Below are 19,360 nucleotides of genomic sequence, written 5' to 3'. Positions count from 1 at the left end.
TATTTGTAGCTCCCCAAAAATCTTATTAAATTAAGAATAATTGTTCTACTTACGGAGGGGCGGGGTGCTGGCAGAGTGGCTGGGGGGGGTGCTGGGTCAGGGGGGAGCCCCGGGAGTCGGCGCTGCTGGACCGGTGGCTGCAGCGGGGCGTGGGCCGGGGCCGGCGGGGGGGTGGGGGGGCCGGGGCCTGCAGGCCCCCAGTGCGGCAGGATCCGGACTCCGGCCCGGACTAGGAGGCGATGCCAGCTGGAGCCACTGTCACCACGCACATGGTGGCGGGCACCGTGGCAGGGATCCTGGAGCACTGCGTGATGTACCCCATAGACTGCGTCAAGGTGAGACCTGGACCGGCTCCGAATCCGACCTGGGGCTCACCCGACCCCTGGGTCCTGTCGGAGCCGACATGGGTTCCTTCCTGGCTCCTGCCATCACTGCACTAATCGACCCATACTTCCTGCAAGCAAGGTCCAAGGTCCAAGGAATTCCAAGCAAGGAATTGAACCCAGCCAGGAACCAGGACCCATTTCTAACCGTCAGTGAGCTCTGAATCGGGACTGTGGAAAGAAAATCTGTCAGCCAAAGCCCTGGATCCTAGCTGGGACTAAACAGGAATAGGGTGGGATGGGATGGAACAGACCCAGATGCAAAGCCTAAAGCCTGACCCAGCCGCCCGCTATGGAAACGTGTTGGAGGCACTCTGGGGGATTATAGAACCGAGGGCCTGTGGAGGCCTATGCCGGGGCTGAAGGTCACAGCAACAGGCGCAGGGCAGGGCCTGCCCATGCCCTCTATTTTGCCTGCTATGAAAAATTAAAAAAGACATTGAGTGATGTCTTTGAGCAATAGTTGCCAACTGTGCAGCCGGGTGTGCAGCAACAGTACTGCATGATGCAGCCATGAATGCAGCACAAGTGGTCAAGCAGAGGATGCAGATGTACAACTCACCGTACCACCGGGTGACAGACTGTGTACGCGCAGTGTGGCTAAGTGAAGGGGCCAGGCCTTTTATCGTAGTTACACCACGCAGCTAACCATGAATGTTCCCTTCCAAGCCATTCACTTCATGACCTATGAATCCCTGCAAGAGCACTTTAACCCCCAGAGACGGTACAACCCCAGCTCCCAAGTTCTCTCTGGAGCCTGTGCATGAGCTGTAGCTGCCGCTGCCACAACCCCACTGGACGTTTGCAAACCACTGCTCAACACCCAGGAATCCCTGGCTTTGAACTCAAACATCACAGGACATGTCACAGGCATGGCTAGTGCCTTCAGGATGGTATATCAAGTAGGTGGGGTGACCGCCTACTTCGGAGGGGTACAGGCCAGAGTGATTCACCAGATCCCCTCCACGGCCATGGCATGGTCTGTGTATGAATTCTTCAAATACCTAATCACCAAAGGGCAAGAAGAGTGGAGAGCAGGCAAGTGAAGTGAAGTAGCAGAGAATGCGGCCAGGGGCTCAACATTGCTGCGGCCTGCCTGCTCCAGCCACCTGCTCTGTCTCCTGGCATGCTCCAGCCTTGAGTGGAGTTGGAAGGAAGGTAGAGGGTTCTCCCCAGGCTCTTGGTGTCTTGGCTAACACCAGTTCCTGCCAACCTCTGTTGCTGCCATCTTTCCTTCCAGGCCCTAAGCAAGTGCAGCAAAGCACAGCACCTTTGATAACCTCTCCATCCTGGGCCTGATGACCTGCTCTAGACTGTTACAGAGGAATAAGCAGCTCATTCCTGTGGTTCCTAATAAAAAGCCTTTGCATTAAAAAAAAAAAAAAAAAAAAAGAATAATTGTTCTACTTACAAGGAAGTCTACCTTGTTGGAAATAAAAATGCTTGTCTATTTTAATTCATTTTAGTCAGAACTTTTTGGTAGTAACTGACAAAAACAATTTTAAATAAGCTTGATAAGAATATCGTCTTGCCTACAAAAATACAAAGATTAGATGCGGAGTAGACTTTTGGGGGAGTAATATTTCTTTTTTTTTTTTCTGATAGCTTATATGATTTCTCAAAGACTGCAACCAGTATTGACACCACTTGCAATATGCTTATTATCCTGGGGAATAGTATTTTAAAACCTTCAGATATATTAAAGTGTGATTCAACAAAGTAATACTTCAAATAAATAGTCGTACAGGATTTGGGATTGAGAACAGTCTCCAAAATCTTTGTCTCATGAAATTAGGAATAGATGGGATACAATTTCATCCTCTTGTTTTCCCTGACACAAAACCTTTTTCTTCCTCCATCCAAATGTGAATAAGTTGAGATAATTTATTACGTCTATGCTGCTGTGGGTAACACTGCCTCTTAGAACAATCAAAAGTTAAGAGTTATTTTTGGACACAATGTGTCTGATTTCACTAGAATAGAAATGTTGAATATCCTCTAAAAAACTTTATCTCTCTTGATGTGTTTCTGGTCATTTTTCTTTCTCCTTTGAGATTTTGATATCTATTTATCTTCAGGAACTATGGTACTTGTACAGTTTTATCTGTAAATAAGAAATTAAGTGGGACACTTTTGTAATAGATGAGACTCATCTTTCTTATATTTTGACCTTGTTGTCTAGTCTCCAGTATATGATGGTATTCCATAAGAGGAATTTTAGTGAAATATGACATGCTCCTCTACAGACTTACTAGGTTAGTAGTCATTGTTTTCTGAATTTGTATAGCATATCTGCTACCAACTTACATTAGCAAGTCACTTAAAATTCTCCGATGGTGTTTTCTCAGTTGTCACGTGAAGCTGATTATCCCTGCCTAATGGTAGAATTACAAAGGCTAGTAAAATATATAAAAGATAATAAATACTATTAAATTAAATATTAATTGATTTGATCAAATATCAAAATAAATCATTCTTGGTAACACTGAAAATATTGTTATCAGATTTTAATATTATTCTTAATAATATATATTTGAATGCATTTTTATCATGTTGATGCATCTAAATGCTAGTTTCATGTCAGTTCTTAGTGTACTGAAGGCATATCCTAACAGGATGAGGTGTTTACAGACACTTTTTAAGGACTATGCTAAGTGATGCCTCTTGTATGTACTTAGGATAAAAGTCACACAATTTTTCCTGTCCTAAAATGTATTATCTCTTTTATAATCATAGTTTTAAAGAATATAATTCTTAGAGTGAATATATGGTGAAAGCACATCTCCATCTTATTTCCCATTCTCTATAATTACACCACCATTCATATATTTGCTCAGGCCCAAATGCTAAGATTAATCCTCCGTCTCTGTCCCTTAGCACCACTTATCACAAACAATGGCATGTGCTTTCTGTACTACTTCCAAAAACAACTCAAATTCTTTCCTTTTTCACTGTTTCCCATCATAAAAAGCTATTCATTGTCAACAGCCTCTTTCATATTGCACCCTGCTGTAGGGACCTCATTGACTTTTCTTCCTTCCATTTTTGCCCGTCCAGGATTAATTTTCTACAATGCAATAGAAAATCTCAAAATGTAGATTAGATCAGATCACTCTCTGACCCATTGTAACATTTCAATAAATTGCTATTGCAAGCATCTTTATGCTATACATAGTCCTACACCAACTGGTCCCATCTCTCCAGTCTAATTTCATACTTCTCGCTCTCTGGCATCCTCAGGCATAGGAGATTTTGTTCTGTATCCCCAAATTTACCAAGATGATTTCTGCTATAGGAAATTGTTTTCCTTTATCTAAAAGAGACTTTCTCCAATTTTCATATTGTTACTTCTTTTTATTTTCCGTTCAGATGTCACTTTTTCAGGTACCACTTCTACTTGTCCCTTACCATTACTCTATTGTAATTACTTCATAGTACTTACACATCTTTGAAATGATATGAAATTGTTTATGTTTTTGTTTATTGTGTTTATGGACTTAGCCACTGGGCATGAAGCTTATCAGCCTTGTTCAGCAATGCATCCACTGTGCCTCGAACAGTGCTAGCATATAGATGGCTGATCCTTTACAAAGAGTTGTTAAATTATTTCAGATATCAGATTCAACTATAGTGGGGTAAAAATACAACCCTCAAACTAAAATTACCTTAAACAATAAGGATGGCTTTCTAATTTATTACTATATCTATTTTGGACACACTGGGGTCTGTATCCCACATATCCTCACCCAATTGAGTCTATTAGAAGAGTCACTAAATTGATATTTTTCTGTCACTGTGGCAGAGGGAAAGAGATCTCACTAGGTTTGTCTATTGGCAATAAAATTCTCCTGTTTGGCAGTGACTCACACCACTCACTGCCTCTTATAATTAGTTGGCCTAAACTATTAGATGGCGCAAGCAAACAGGAAGTAGTAATGCATGGTAAAAATACTATTGAATAGGAGGACAAAGAGATGAAAATATTCGGCAACACATCACAATATCTCTTACATTTCATGATAATTGCAAGTTAAATTTATTGAGCCGTAATCATAATCGGATATGCAGTGATGTCTGGGAAGTGTTGCCAAATTAATCAACAAATCTCCTTAAATAAAATGTCAGAGGTAGAGAAGTAGGTTAGATGGGACCAAGGTACAGTGTTTTTATTAACATTCCTTATATTTTTATGTTTCCCACTACCAAATAGATTTTTTTCCCACCAATGACCTGCTAATTTAAGGAACAAAACAAGTCTGGGAAGGTAGACAGTGAGTTATCTATCTTTTAACCCTGCTGGTTTAGATATATTCTTTACCTTTTATAAGCTTATTTTTGTCCTTCTGTTATAATATGCACCATCAGAACATGATTGACAGAAATTTCCTTTGGTCACATCTATAGCTGCTATCATTATTTTATCATGTTTAAAAAACCATCATTGCTAATAAAATGATCCACTGGCTTACACAAAGGTGGCAATCAGTTGTCAAACATTTCTTAGGCAAATTAACTACTGACCAACTCTGTTTTAAAAAATTACATAACTCTTTCGAATTTTCTTATTTATAAATCTGCTATTTACCATAGGCTAAAGATTATGAAAATGTCTACCTTTATGGTAATAACTACTTATTATTTTATATTTTAAGTTGTCTCATTTTATAAGAAGGTTAAATATAGGGCAGAAAAACAAAGGAAACATGTGAGGCTGAGTCCATTTTGAGAAGTGTCCTCATTATAATGCTGATGCCAATCAATCCTCATTTGAATGGAATTAAATGAATCCAGATTGCAGTGGTAATTAAGTCCCTTGTCAGTACCTATTGAGACTACAGAACCTTTACCTTCCCACAATAAACATAGTATATTGGGTCAGGAAACATTAGCACTAAAACTAAAAATGAGAGTTTAAACATGCCCTGAAAAAAACTAGAAATTAACCCTACCTAAAATTTTAAATTAAATATAAAATCACCTAGCATTATATAATTTATTTTACAAAACACATCTAATTTCAAACAGTAATGTATGCATTTGATTGGCCACAAATCACTTATTTATAAGACAAGAGATGCCAGAACTTTAATAGTCTAGAGCATAGCTTAGGGAAATCTTAATGCTTTTTGTAAAAGCCATCTTAGCTGTAGAATGGGTATTTAAAATTCTGTCATTCATAATAAGTCATAGCTTGTGTTCTTAGCTATTTTGTTTTCAGTGCTTCCTCTTGTTATAAAGCTAAAATATTTTAAGTCTGTCAGAGTATGTTTGCTCTTTGAATCTAATCCAATATCACATGGAACATTGTAGCCTTCCCACATTGCTTGCCTATAATCAACCTGTCAACATAGAAAAATCTAGCTCCCACCATCCACCATCCATTTACTTATTTTTCAATCCTAACTGTACATGTACAGACATCTTAGAATTGCTACAACTTACTCCTGTGATAAAAGATTTTACCAACTAGAAACAGTTGTGTACAGTTCCTTTTGTTTTATTCATATTAAAATAAACAATGTTTTTCAATGTTGCTTAGGTCAGCACAATTTTCCTCCATCACTTTCAATGAGCTTGACATCTATTTGTAATATAATTATTACTGTTATACAGTCCATATTCTATTGAGATTCTTCTACATTCTGGACTTTTAAAAACATATGCTGAAAGTTCTATGGGTTTTGGACAAATGGGTTTCAGGACAAATACCTGGCATCACAGATCCATACTACAGTACCATATACAGTCCATTCTCTTTATTCACAGTGATTATGTTGAATAAAGTTACTGTGAACACTGAATATTTGAATACCAAACAATTGTTTTAAGTAAGAATAAAGGGTGAGTTTTCTACAGTATTTTAGTCACGATATTTTTTCAACTAATCAATATATAAGCTTTCAAATGTGTGTTTCTGTTTATAGATACTATGTTTATGTGTGTATGATTCATTAACATTGAACTCAAAAACAACAGCATTGTAATTCATGTCTGAATGAAGCTTTTCTAATACACATATTTAATCTCTAAGAAGTAGCACAGCCTTTTTTCCCTGAACACTAATCGTGTCTCTCACAGAGCAAAAGCTTTAACTTCATAAAATTTAATTTGTCAGTTTTTCTTTCAGGTTGTAAATCTGATGTTATATCTGAAAACTCATCACCAGACCCTCCATATTACACAATTTTAATTTTTTTTCTAGAAATCTTATAGTTTTGAATTTACATTTATGTCTCTGATCCAGTTTGAGCTAAATTTTTGTAAGATGCATGTATTTTTTGTTTGTTTTTGTTGTTTATTGTGCATATGGACATCAAATTTTTCCATCATTTATTATAAAGGTTTTCTTTCTAGAGTGAATTGTTTCTGTGCTTTGGTCAAAAATCCATTCATTTATTTGCATCGGCCCTGTTTTGTTAATGTATCTATTTGCTAATACAACACTTTTTTGATTACTGTAGCTCTATTGAAATCCAATTATTGTGATTTTCTTTTGATTTTCTCTTTCACGTGATGCTTTAGAAATTTTCTTTTGCTTTAGCCATTATAGCACCTTTGCCTTTCAATATAAATTTTATAGACAGTTTGCTAATAGAGTTAAAAACTTCCTGGGATTTTGAAATTACATTGAATCTATAGATAAAATTGGGAACAATTGGAATCTTAAAATTAAGTTCCTTCCTCTATGAAAACAGAATCTCTCTCCAATTATATAGCTCTTTAATTTCTTTATCAGTGTCTAGTTATCTGTATGCACAATCTACACAAATTTTGTTAATTTACACCAAGTACTTTCTCTGATGCTTTTATGTAAATGGTACTATTTCCTTAATTTCCCATTGCAGTTGTTCATTGTTGGTACTTAGGCACTTGATTGACTTTTATGTATTAATCTTGTATCTTATGATCTAACTAAACTTGCTTAATGGTTAACAGCAGTTTCTTTTTGTAGATTCTTAGGGATTTTCTATGTAGACAAATCATGTTGTCTATGAAAAATGAAAGTTTCATTTCTTTCTTTTGAGTGAGAATGATCATTATTCTGTTTTCTTGCTATTGACCGCACTAGAATTTATGGCAAAAAAAAATTTAAATGTAGTGGTGATAGAACAGAACATCCTAACAAGGAAGCATTCATTCTCACCATCAAGCCTGGTGTATGTTTTCTTTCCTCACATGTATCTTTCTATGTTAAATAAGTGGCTTGGTTTATCAACTGTGCTGTAAGAAAGTAAAATAAACTGTGTGGCTTAATAGAAATTTCTTGTCACATATAATAAAATTATTAATATAAAATATATTTTATTTACATTTTTATTGAGTATTTCTATTAGGAACAATTGGAAACTTTTTTTAAGATTTTATTTATTTATTCATGAGAGACACAGAGAGAGAGGAAAAGGCATAGGTAGAAGGAGAAGCAGGCTCCCTGTGAGGAGCCTGATATGGGACTTGACCAGGACCCTGGGATTATGACCTGGGCCGAAGGCAGATGCTCAACCACTGAGCCACCCAGGTGTTTCAACTGGAAACTTTAATATTGAGTTCTTTCCTCTATGAAGACAGAGTCTCTCTCCAATTATATAGCTTTTCTCCTTTCCTTCCTTCCCTCCTTCTTCCTTCTTTCCTTCCTTCCTTCCTTCCTTCCTTCCTTCCTTCCTTCCTTCCTTCTTTTCTTTCTTTCTTTCTTTCTTTCTTTCTTTCTTTCTTTCTTTCTTTCTTTCTTTCTTTCTTTCTTCTTTCTTTCTTTCTTCTTTCTTTCTTTTTTTTCATCTTCTTTTAAAAATATTTTATTTATTTGACACAGAGAGACAGAGAGCACAAGCAGGGGGAGTGGCAGGCAGAGGGAGAGGGAGAAGCATGCTCTCTGCTCCAAGGGAACTCTAACGCAGGGCTTGATCCTAGGACCCCAAGATCATGACCTGAGTTGAAGGCAGATGATTAATGGACTGAGCCACTCAGGTGCCCCTATATAGGTTTTCTTTAATGTCTTCCTCTGTGTTTTCTAGTTTTTCATTTGCACATTCTACAATATTTTGTTAATTTATATCACTAAAATACTTTATTTCTATTAAAATTAAAATATTAATTTTATTAAAATATTAAATATTTTAACTTTAAATATTTTATTTTGTGTGTTAACTGCTTAAGAGTTTCATTTATAGAATTTGTTCATTGTTCATGTAATACAACAAATATCTCTTCTGTTTTGCAAAAGGCAAAAATTTTGTCAGTATTTGCCATCAAGGTTTGGTAGTTTTGTGATGATCTCATATTATAATTATAGGAATCATTACATAAAATACAGAATCCAAATGAAACCTAACTAATAATGGGCATAGGAATAGTTGTCAAATGATTTAGGCTAGTATTGGCATTCTAACAAGTATTCAACTCTGATAAGTGGCATATATGTATCTTCTATTTAACTTAGAATCATCCTAATTAAAAGAACTTATATAAATAAGTTGGTTTCGAAGAATTTTGACATGTATCAAGAAAAGTTGTATCTGTGTCCCAAAAGGAGTATGTTTTGGAAATGATAAATACTTTATTTCCATATCAAAATCTAGATTTCTGCTCAAGACAAACTGGATTTAGGACAAAAATTAATTTAAAACATTCCACATCACAGTTGTTAGATGGGATATAATTTTGTAATTCACATCTGCCCCTATGCCCCACTTTCAGGCTAATTCATTTATTTTTTATGTTTTTTTATTTAAAATATTCATTTTAATATAAAATCATATAAACTGAATGAAATTAAGAAAAAAACAAAGAGTATTCATGTCTTAGTGAATTTGAAAAATTACCAAATTCCATTCAAAATGAAGAGACAGGAATGTTTTAAAATAAACATTTGTAGAAAATATTTTTTTGTATAAAGTTTCTGTAAAAAGTGGTGTAAAAGTCACTGAAAAGAGATTTCACCACTTTCTATTATATAACAAAGGTTGAAAAGTTGATTCTTGTAGTTGATTTTAGCTGACTTCTTGTAAAATAAAGAGGTAGACTAAATGTATAATTATTTTCAAAAAGAACATGTGTTTTTTTCCTGGTAAATGTGCCTCTTTTGACATTACCTGTCTCAGTGAATAGTGTCACCAGCCTCACATTATTTATAGATCCAAGATTGGAGTGATTATTTCTGAAGCAGCCCTCTGAATATCCATCCCCATATAGTCAGCTGTAAAACTTCTGGATTTATGACCTGTGAAAACTTAGCATTTTTGCTTTTTTCTGTCTCTCAATAAATGCTACTAAATGTAAGAACTAAAAACAGTATGTTTCAACGTATATCTAGGTATGATGTACTTCATAAACTAAGAGGTAAATGTTGCATTATTTTCTCATAGTTAACATATGAATTTCATAGTAAAAATATTAAAATACTAAATTCATGAGTGCCCATTTAATAAATGAAACTAAATTTATTTATCTCTATTGGTTAAAATAAGTTGATCTGGAACATAATGCAAATCCAATGGTATAAAGGACAATTGACTATTATTAAAAAAAGAAAAACTATATGGAGAGTATTTTTTCTGGGTCTCTACTCATTTTGCTATATATGAACTAGAGAAAGTAATACTTTGTTCTGGGAAATGCGTAAGAGTAAAATGAGATATGCAGGGTTTACATATATAAATATCCTATTTCTCTGTGAAAAAAAAATGCTTTAGTATAGTTCAGTAAATCTTTTACAGACTAATCTCATTTTACATTGATCACTTTGCTCCTTCCAAATATGACATGAGCTTATATAACACATTTATTAATATAAAACAGACATACATGCATACTAATTTGGCATACATTTATATTAAACTTACAATCTCACTTTGAATGGAGAAATAATTAGGAGAGTAATTCTTAAAAGAAAAATTGGGGGATCCCTGGGTGGCGCAGTGGTTTGGTGCCTGCCTTTGGCCCAGGGCACGATCCTGGAGACCCGGGATCGAATCCCACATCGGGCTCCCGGTGCATGGAGCCTGCTTCTCCCTCTGCGTGTGTCTCTGCCTCTCTTTCTCTCTGTGTGTGTGACTATCATAAATAAATGAAGAAAAAAATAATTAAAAAAAAAGAAAAATTGGTAACTTCATTCTGGATTCATCAAAGTGATTATAATACTGTAGAACATTGGTTCTCAAGGTTGGTGCTATATGAGAATCACTTGTGAAGTTTGTTAACATACTGTTACTCCAATCACACTTTCCTCAGAAGTATTTTGTAAAGTTTCCTATGTAGTGTCCTAGATTTATAACACTGATGTGTATAGATCTTGCCAGAGTTTAATTGGTTGAAGAATTTTAAATGGTGGAAAAAATACATGTCCACAATTTAGAATATTACATATTTAAATTATGATATAACATATGCACATATGAGTGTCAAATGCACTTATGTGTATAATATGTCATATCATCTCTTAATATTTTAATAGAGGTCATATTTGGGAGATGGGTGTATTTTATAAGCATTATTAACATTATTTCTTACTTTCTATTTAGTATTCTCAGTATTCTGTTTTAGAATAAATTTATCTCAATATTTATAAAGCTAATTGAGTCCTCATCCATCGTATCTGAGGTCTGTTATTTGCTATGATACAAACAGAAGATGGATACAGTGGAATTATGGCTATTAGGACTGCTAGTTACAAATTCCATTTATTATCCTAGCTCATTTATGCATATTCTAGGAACGCTCAACTTAGAAACGGGAGCTGTTTGAATCAAGCCCATTTGAAATGTCATTGCCAGTCTCTGTGCCAGTCCTCATCAAGGTTGACCTTCCTGATTGCCTGTTACAGCTTGACATAAATGTAGTGCAACCCCCCCGGTGCTGTAATTGACCTTTAACTGCAGTATAGCCGTGATCTCTTTTAGTGATCTAATAATTCCATGGCACAAATATCATTTGTTTTAATAATTATTGCTGACACATTGTATTGACTGTATCTTTAAAACAGGTTGCATAAGACTAGTAAGTCTCATTCAAGTCTTGATTAAAACTGGATGGTATTGATGACCTATAAGATTTTTGAAGTGTAATATTTTAATGCATTATTTAAAAATAAATAACACTTGTTTTGCATTTGTACAAGTAGGGGATATGGGGAAGTATTTGAGAGTCTGACTATAACTTTTGTGTGTATGGTAAGAACATTTAGCATAAGATTTTCCCTCTTAGATATTTAAGTAGTGCACAATTCAGTATTGTTAACTATAGGCACAATGTGCTGTATGTCAGATCTCTAGACTTTAATCATCTTGCATAACTGAAACTTTATACTCTTGAATAGCTGGTCCTTGGCAACCACCATTCTATTTCATTTCTAGTCCAGCTTTTTAAAATTTCACATAGAGGTGAGATCATACAGTATTTACCTTTCTCTGTCTGACTTATTTCACTTAGCATTTACACTCAAAGTTCATCCATGTTGTCACAAATGGCAGGATTTCTTTACTTTTGGTGGCTCGATAATACTCCATTACGTATATACTACATTCTTTTTCTCTATTCATCCGTTGATTGACACTTAGGTTGTTTCTATGTCTTGGCTATCATAAATAATACTGCAGTGAACATGGTAATGCAGATATATCTTTAATAATACTTTTCATCAGATGATTTTCAGTGTATGTCTTAATAGTCCTTGGTTAAGTGTATTCCCATGTGTTTGGTTCTATTGATGATATTATAAATTGTCTTGCTTTCTTAATTTCCTTTTCAGATAGCTCATTGATAATGTATAGAAATTGCCCCTGATTTTTGTATACTGATTTTATAACCTACAAGTGTACTGAATTTGTTGGTTAATTCTAAAGGTTTGTCTTTGTTTTTGTTTTTGTTTGTAGTTTCTTTAGGTTTTCCCTATATAAGATTTTGTCACCTACAAAAAGAAATTATTTCACTTCTTTTATAATTTGGATGTGTTTTATTTCTATTTATTTATCTAATAGTTATGGCTAGTACTTCTAGTACTATGTAACTAGAAGTGATGAGTGGTTATCCTTGACTTGTTCCTGATCCTAGAGAAAAACGTTTCAGACTTTCACCATTAAGTATAATACTAGTTTGTGGTCTTTTGACCTTTGTTTTGTTGAGATATAGATGTTATACCTAGCTTAAGAATTCTTATGTTGTAAGCGTTTTGAATTTTAACTGATTTTTGGTAGCCATTGAGATGTATATATGATTCTTATCCTTTATTAATATGATGTATCACATCATTTAATTTGCATATGATGAATCATCCTGGCTTTCCAGGAAGAGATCTCACTTGGTCATTGAGTATGATCATTTTAATGTGATTTGAAATAAAGTTCTCTAGTATAGTGTTGAGGATTTTTGCATGTCTATTCATCATAGTATTGGCCTGCAGTTTTCTTTATTTGTAGTAACCTTGTCTGGCTATAGTAGCTGGTTAATACTAGCTTCATAAAATTATTTTGGAAGTTGGAAGTATTCCTTCCTCTTCAATTTCTTTCAGTTTGAGAGGTACAGGCTTTAAGTCTTTAAATATTTGGTAAAATTCAAAGGCATCTGCTCCTGGGCTTGTCTTTGTTGTTGGTGGTGGGGTTGATTACTGACTTAATCTCTCTACTAGTTGTAGGTCTATTCAAATTTTGTTTTACTTTATGATTTAGTCTTGGTAGTGAGTGTATTTCTAGAGTTTGTAATTTTTATTTATCTTTTTAAAGAGCCAACTCTTAGTTTTATTAATTTTATTATATTGTTTTAGTTTCTGTTTCCTTTATTTCCACTTTAATCTTTTTGTATCCTTCCTGCTACTAACTTTGGCCTTATTTTTTTTCCTTTTTTCCTTCTTTGAAGTGTAAAGTTAGGTTACTTATAACTCATTATTAATTAAGATATTAATCACAATAAATGTCCCTCTTAGTACAACCTAACCAAACAGGTAAAAATACTTGTGCTCTGAAAACTATAAAACATTGATGGAAAATTCAAGATGACACAAAGAAATGGAAAGATATTCCATGCTCAGGTACTGAAAGAACAAACATTGTTAGAATGTCCATACTACTCAAAGCAATCTACACATTTAATGCAATCTCTATCAAAATTACAACATTTTTTCACAGAACTAGAATAAACAATCTTACAATTTATATGAAACCACAGGAGACTTTAAATTGTGAAAGCAATTTTTATAAAACAAAGCTGGAGGTATTACAATTCAGGACTTTCAACTTCTATTACAAAGCTGTCGTAATCAAAACAGTATGGTACCGGCACAAAAATAGACACATAGATCAATAGAACAGAATAGAAAATCCAGAAATAAACTGACAATTTTCTGGTCAATCAATGCTTGACAAAGCAGGAAAGAATATCCAATGGGAAAAAGAGAGTCTCCTAAACAAATGACGTTGGGAAAACTGGTCACCTACATGCAAAAGAATGAAAATGGGACACTTCCTTACATATACATAAAAGTAAATTCTAAATGGATTAAAGACCTAAATGTGATAACTGATGCCGTAAAAATCTTAGAAGAGAGCACAGGTAGTAATGTCTCTGACATCAGACATCGCAAAATTTTCTTGTTATATTTCCTAAAACAAGGAAATAAAAGCAAAAATAAACTTTTGAGACTACATCAAAATAAAAATTTTTGCAAGCAAAGGAAAAAATCAACAAAACTAAAAGGCAACCTACTCAATAACTGCAAATGACATAACCAGTAAAGGGTTAGTATCTGAAATACATAAAGAACTTACACAATTCAACACCCCAAAACCAAACTGTTTAGGTAAAATCAACAGAAGATATAAACAGACATTTCCTCAAGGAAGACATCCAGATGACCAACAGACACACAAAAAGATGCCCAAATCACTCATCGTTGGAGAAATGTAAATCAAAACTACAATGAGATATCACTTCACATCTGTCATATTCCCTACAATTAACAACACAGGAAATAACAGATGTTGCTGAGGATTCAGAAAATCGGGAAAGTTCTTACACTTTTGGTGGGAATGCAGACTGGCACAGCCACTCTGGAAAATGGAGGTTCCCCAGAAAGTCAAAATAGAACTATTATATGATCCAGTAATCATGCCACTGTGTATTTGCCCAAAGGATACAAAAGCATTAATTCCGAAGGATATATACACACCTATGCTTATAGTAGCATTATTTATAATAACCAAATAATGGAAGCAGCCCAAGTATCCACTGGTAGATGATTAGAGAAAAAAGATGTGGTATAGATGTATACAATGGAATATTATTTAGCCATAAAAAGAAATAAAGTCTTGCCATTTGCAAGGACATGGATGGAGCAAGAGTATAATGCTGAGCAAAATGAATCAGTCAGAGAAAGACAAATACATTGATTCCACTCATATGTGGAATTTAAGAAACAAGACAAATAAGCAAAGGGGGATAGAGAGAGAAAGAGAGACAGAGACAGAGAGACAGAAATAAAGAGAGAGAAGCCAAGAAATAGAATCTTATATGTTGAGAACAAACTGATGGTTACCAGAAAGGAGGTGGATGGGAGAACTGGTGAAATAGGAGATGGGGATTAAGGAGTGCACTAGTCTTAATGGGCGCTAGGAGATGTATGGAATGACTGAATGACTGTGTCGGACATCTGAAACTAATAGAACGCTGTATTTTAAGTATAATGGAATAAAAAAGAAACACTTTCCCTCTTATACAGCTTTTGCTAAAGCAAAAATTAATTTTTGGTAAGTTGTATTTTTGGTTTCATTTGTCTCAAGATATTTTCTAATTTCCCTTTTGATTTCTTCTTTGCCCCATTATCATTTAAGAGCATGTTGTTTAATTCTCATGTATATGTGAATTTCCAGCTTTTCTTCTGCTATTGATTTCTAGTTTTATTCCACTGTACTTGGCAAAGATATTAGTATGATTTTAATTTTCTTAAGCTTGTGAATCATTATTTTGCGATTTGTGTGATTTATCCTGGAGAATGTCCTGCATGTTCTTGAGAAGAATATTCTGTTTTTGGATGGGATGTTCTATATATGTCTTTTAGATCTATTTGGTCTACAGTATTCAATCCATTATGTTCTTGATTTTCTGTTTGGAAATTCCTTTTCTTAAGATTTTTTATTTAAATTGTAGTTAGTTAGCATAAAGTGAAATATTAGTTTCAGATGTACTATATGGTGATTCAACACTTCATACATCACCTGATGCTCATCACAAGGTTGTTCCTTAATCCCCATCACCGATTTTTAACCCGTCCTCTCACCCATTTCATCTTTGGTAACAATCAGTTTGTTATCAATAGTTAAGAGTCTGTTTCTTGGTTTATCTCTCTTTTTTTTATGACAATTTTTCTTTTTTTTTAATTTTTATTTATTTATGATAGTCACAGAGAGAGATAGAGAAAGGCAGAGACACAGGCAGAGGGAGAAGCAGGCTCCATGCACCGGGAGCCCGATGTGGGATTCGATCCCGGGTCTCCAGGATCGCGCCCTGGACCAAAGGCAGGTGCCAAACCGCTGCGCCACCCAGGGATCCCTCTCTCTCTCTTTATTTGCTTGATTTGTTTCTTAAATTCCACATGTGTGAAATCATGTGTCTTCTTCTGGCAGACTTGTTTCTTTTTTTAAAAGGTTTTATTTATTTATTTATGAGTGACATACAGAGGGAGGCAGACACATAGGCAGAGGGAGAAGCATGCTTCCTGTGGGGAGCCCAATGTGGAACTCAATTCCAGGACCCTGGGATCATGACCTGAGCCAAAGGCAGATGCTCAACCACCGAGCCACCCAGGTGCCCCTGTCGGATTTGTTTCATTTAGCAAAATACTCTTTATCTCCATCCATGTCCTTGCAAATGGCAAGATTTCATTATTTTTTTATAGCTGAATAATATTCCTGTGTGTGTGTGTGTGTGTGTGTGTACATATGCTGACAAGAATGTGGAGAATGGGAAGCCTTCTTGCACTGTTAATGGGAATGCAAACTGGTGCAGCTACTCTGGAAAACAGTGTGGGGATTTCTCAAAAAGTTAAAAATAGAACTACCCTATGATCCAGCAATTGTACTGCTAGGTATTTGCCCAAAGAATACAAAAATATTAATCTGTTTGGAAAGTCTATCCATTATTGAGAATAGAGTATCCAAGTCTCCTACCATTATATGTCTCTTTCTCCCTGCAGTTCTGTAAACTTTTGTGTTCTAGATTTAAGTTCTGTGACATTTATGATTATTATATTCTCCTGATGAATTGATCCTTTTATCATTATGTAATGACCTTCTTTGTCCCTTATAACTGTTTTGGACTTAGAGAATATTTTGTCTGTTATAAGTAGAGCCACCCCTGCTCTTTTTCAGTTATCATGGGATATCTTCTTTTCCTTCATTTTCCACCAATGCGTATGTGGCTTTAAATCTCAAAAGAATCTCCTGTAGACACCATAAAGTTGGATCTGTTTTTTTTTTTTCTTTTTTTTAATCCATTCAGGCACTGTGTCCTTTGATGAGTTTAATCCACTTGTGTTTAAAGTAATTAGTGGTAAGAGGTATTTCCTATTGCCTTTTTGTTTATCGTCTTCTCTGTCTTGTAGCTCTTTTGTGCCTCTTTTCCTCTTGTTGTCTTCCTTTGTATTTCATTGTTTGCAGTGACATGCTTTGATTCTTTTCTCAGTTTCTTTTGTGTATCTTTTTCAGGCATTTTCTTTGTAACTATCATGGGGCTTACATAAAATATTGTAAAACAGTCTATTTTAAGTTGATAACAACTGCAAACACATATAGAAAATTGCTCCCAGAAAAGTGAATTTGAGGCATATGGTCTGTTTTTCCCTTTTCTCCCCAGGAGAAACTGAGAGCTAAGAGTTTCTTCCTCATCATATGGCCTTTGCCAGGAGTAGTTATTATAACAAAAGGGTGTCTAGAGTTTTCCTACTGGCTTCCATGTGATTGATATGCTTGCCAAGAAAGTAGGGACATCTCAGTTGGTTCTTGTGTTTTTCACAAAGGGAAATAGTCTACATACTATTGTTCCATGTGCATGTCCATGGAAGGAAGAAGGGCTCAGAGCTTTCTAGTTTACTGTATTGCTGATGTCACACTCTGATTCTATCATAATAGAAATTAATAGTTATTAGAATGAATTTGAAAAATTATACATTAAATTGTATAAAATATTAGATAATGCACTAAGACCCTAAGGCTAGCTATGCAATATGATTATTTAGATAAAAATTAGTAAAAAATGTTTATAAATGCAGTCAACTCAGTTGTTCAGATTCATTCATACCATTGACATTGACTCTAAGGCCACCTTAGGAACTATTTTACTCTTACTGAGTAATCAATTCTCACTCCTATGAATAGGAGTATTTGCTTTTATGGGTTTTAAACACTCATTTTATTAAATCTGAGGAAAATTATTAAACAACATATATAATATAGACTATATCCAAAATGTATAACCACAGCAAACAAATTGGAGCATTGATCAAAAGGATCCCCATACTGCTTCTATAAAATGTTGATAACAAACCTCGGTCACAGGACTATTTTTAAGATTAAACTGGTTGATACCTGTAACTTTAAAACAGAATATAAACATCATTTTTATATTCCTTTGGAAGAGAGTGTGTTGGCTTCATCTTACAACAACACAGGCCAAGGGTGAGGTGGGAAGAGGGGGAGTCCAGGAGTCTAAGTTCAGAGAGATAGATAGGATCTCATTATATGCATAGAAAGGAGTCAAAACATTTGATGTTCAGTACTTCCTAGAGTTATTTTCCTGCCGAATTATCTACAACATCTTTTTACCACTCACCCATCTTCTGGATGTTACAATTGAAAGGAGTTATCTGGAGGGTGTTCCAGACACTCCTGAAAGCTGATAGTAGTGATATATCATAAAGAAATGACATGAGATGAAAGAGGTAATGTCCAGAATGCTTGGGAATATGTGGCAGCAGGATAAAGCAATAGCTCTCTTTCAGTGACAATCCTAGGATCTCTGATGAAAATTCCAGGTGAAGAAAACAAATACAGAATATGTTTACCTTTATTTAAAAACTCATAACCACAATAATGACTTTGTCATTCTATTTGGCAAAATAATAGGTACTTGAATGAGCAAAGAATGCAACTGAAGCACTTATTCTGGAAACATGACTTTCCTTTAATCTATTCATAATGTCCATTTATCTGATGACATGCTGCTCACATAATTCAATGTGACTGTAATTTTAGTCATTTCAGATATGGATACATGACATCTGGTTGCCAGGTAAGTGCCTATGAAATCAATCTTCCATGCCTTCCTTAAACCATTTAAGCAAGTTATCACTTTACACAACTGTAATTTTTATGTTCACCTGTGTTCTAAATAAAATACAATCGCTCCATGAAGAATTGCTAGTTTTTAGTAATAACAGTCAGTGCCTGATGTTCAAACTGTATGCCAAACATACTGATAGAAAAAATCTGTTTCTGTCTCTTTTTAAATATATGCTTTCCTATATTGACAATGCCTAAGTCATTGAAAAACATTAAGAATATCTCTGGATGGTAGCGAATTATAGAATTTCCTCAAAATATGGAAATGTACTATTTAAAAACTCAAAGTTTGAAATGTGGCTCTCCAAATCTACTTTCTCTTAGGAGTTTTGAGGTATTATATGTGAAGAACAGAATTTAGTAAGTGCTCTTTAATATTTAGTACGTACTACATCCATTCACCAATGATTGTTTCCCAAAGTTGTTTTATATTGGTATTTCTAGCTTCAGAGAACTGCATAGAGTAATGCTGTTCACAGGTCATGACATATTATTGGATCATGAAGGTAATTTAATGAGCTGCAATCTCTATTTTAAATTAAAAAAAATATGAGACAGAACAGACTGTAATTGGATAAAATGGAAAATAGTGTGTTGCATAAAAGATGGATATTGTTTCTTAAGTATTTTCTTTCAGATTATATCTCCATATCATAAGCA

General features: G+C 34.7%; 2 pseudogenes; one reads left to right on the top strand and one right to left on the bottom strand.

Moving 5' to 3' along the window:
* The first annotated feature begins 641 nt into the window (after positions 1 to 641).
* LOC144301606 (mitoferrin-2 pseudogene) lies at positions 642 to 1,758 on the top strand (annotated as a pseudogene).
* Positions 1,759 to 3,354: 1,596 nt separating this feature from the next.
* The window catches only part of LOC144301559 (uncharacterized), a 58,428-nt pseudogene continuing 42,422 nt past the window's right edge, over positions 3,355 to 19,360 (bottom strand).

The sequence above is a fragment of the Canis aureus genome, chromosome 30, assembly GCF_053574225.1.
Source record: "Canis aureus isolate CA01 chromosome 30, VMU_Caureus_v.1.0, whole genome shotgun sequence".
Taxonomy (NCBI): Eukaryota; Metazoa; Chordata; class Mammalia; order Carnivora; family Canidae; genus Canis; species Canis aureus.
This window is presented reverse-complemented; position numbering and strand designations above follow the sequence as displayed.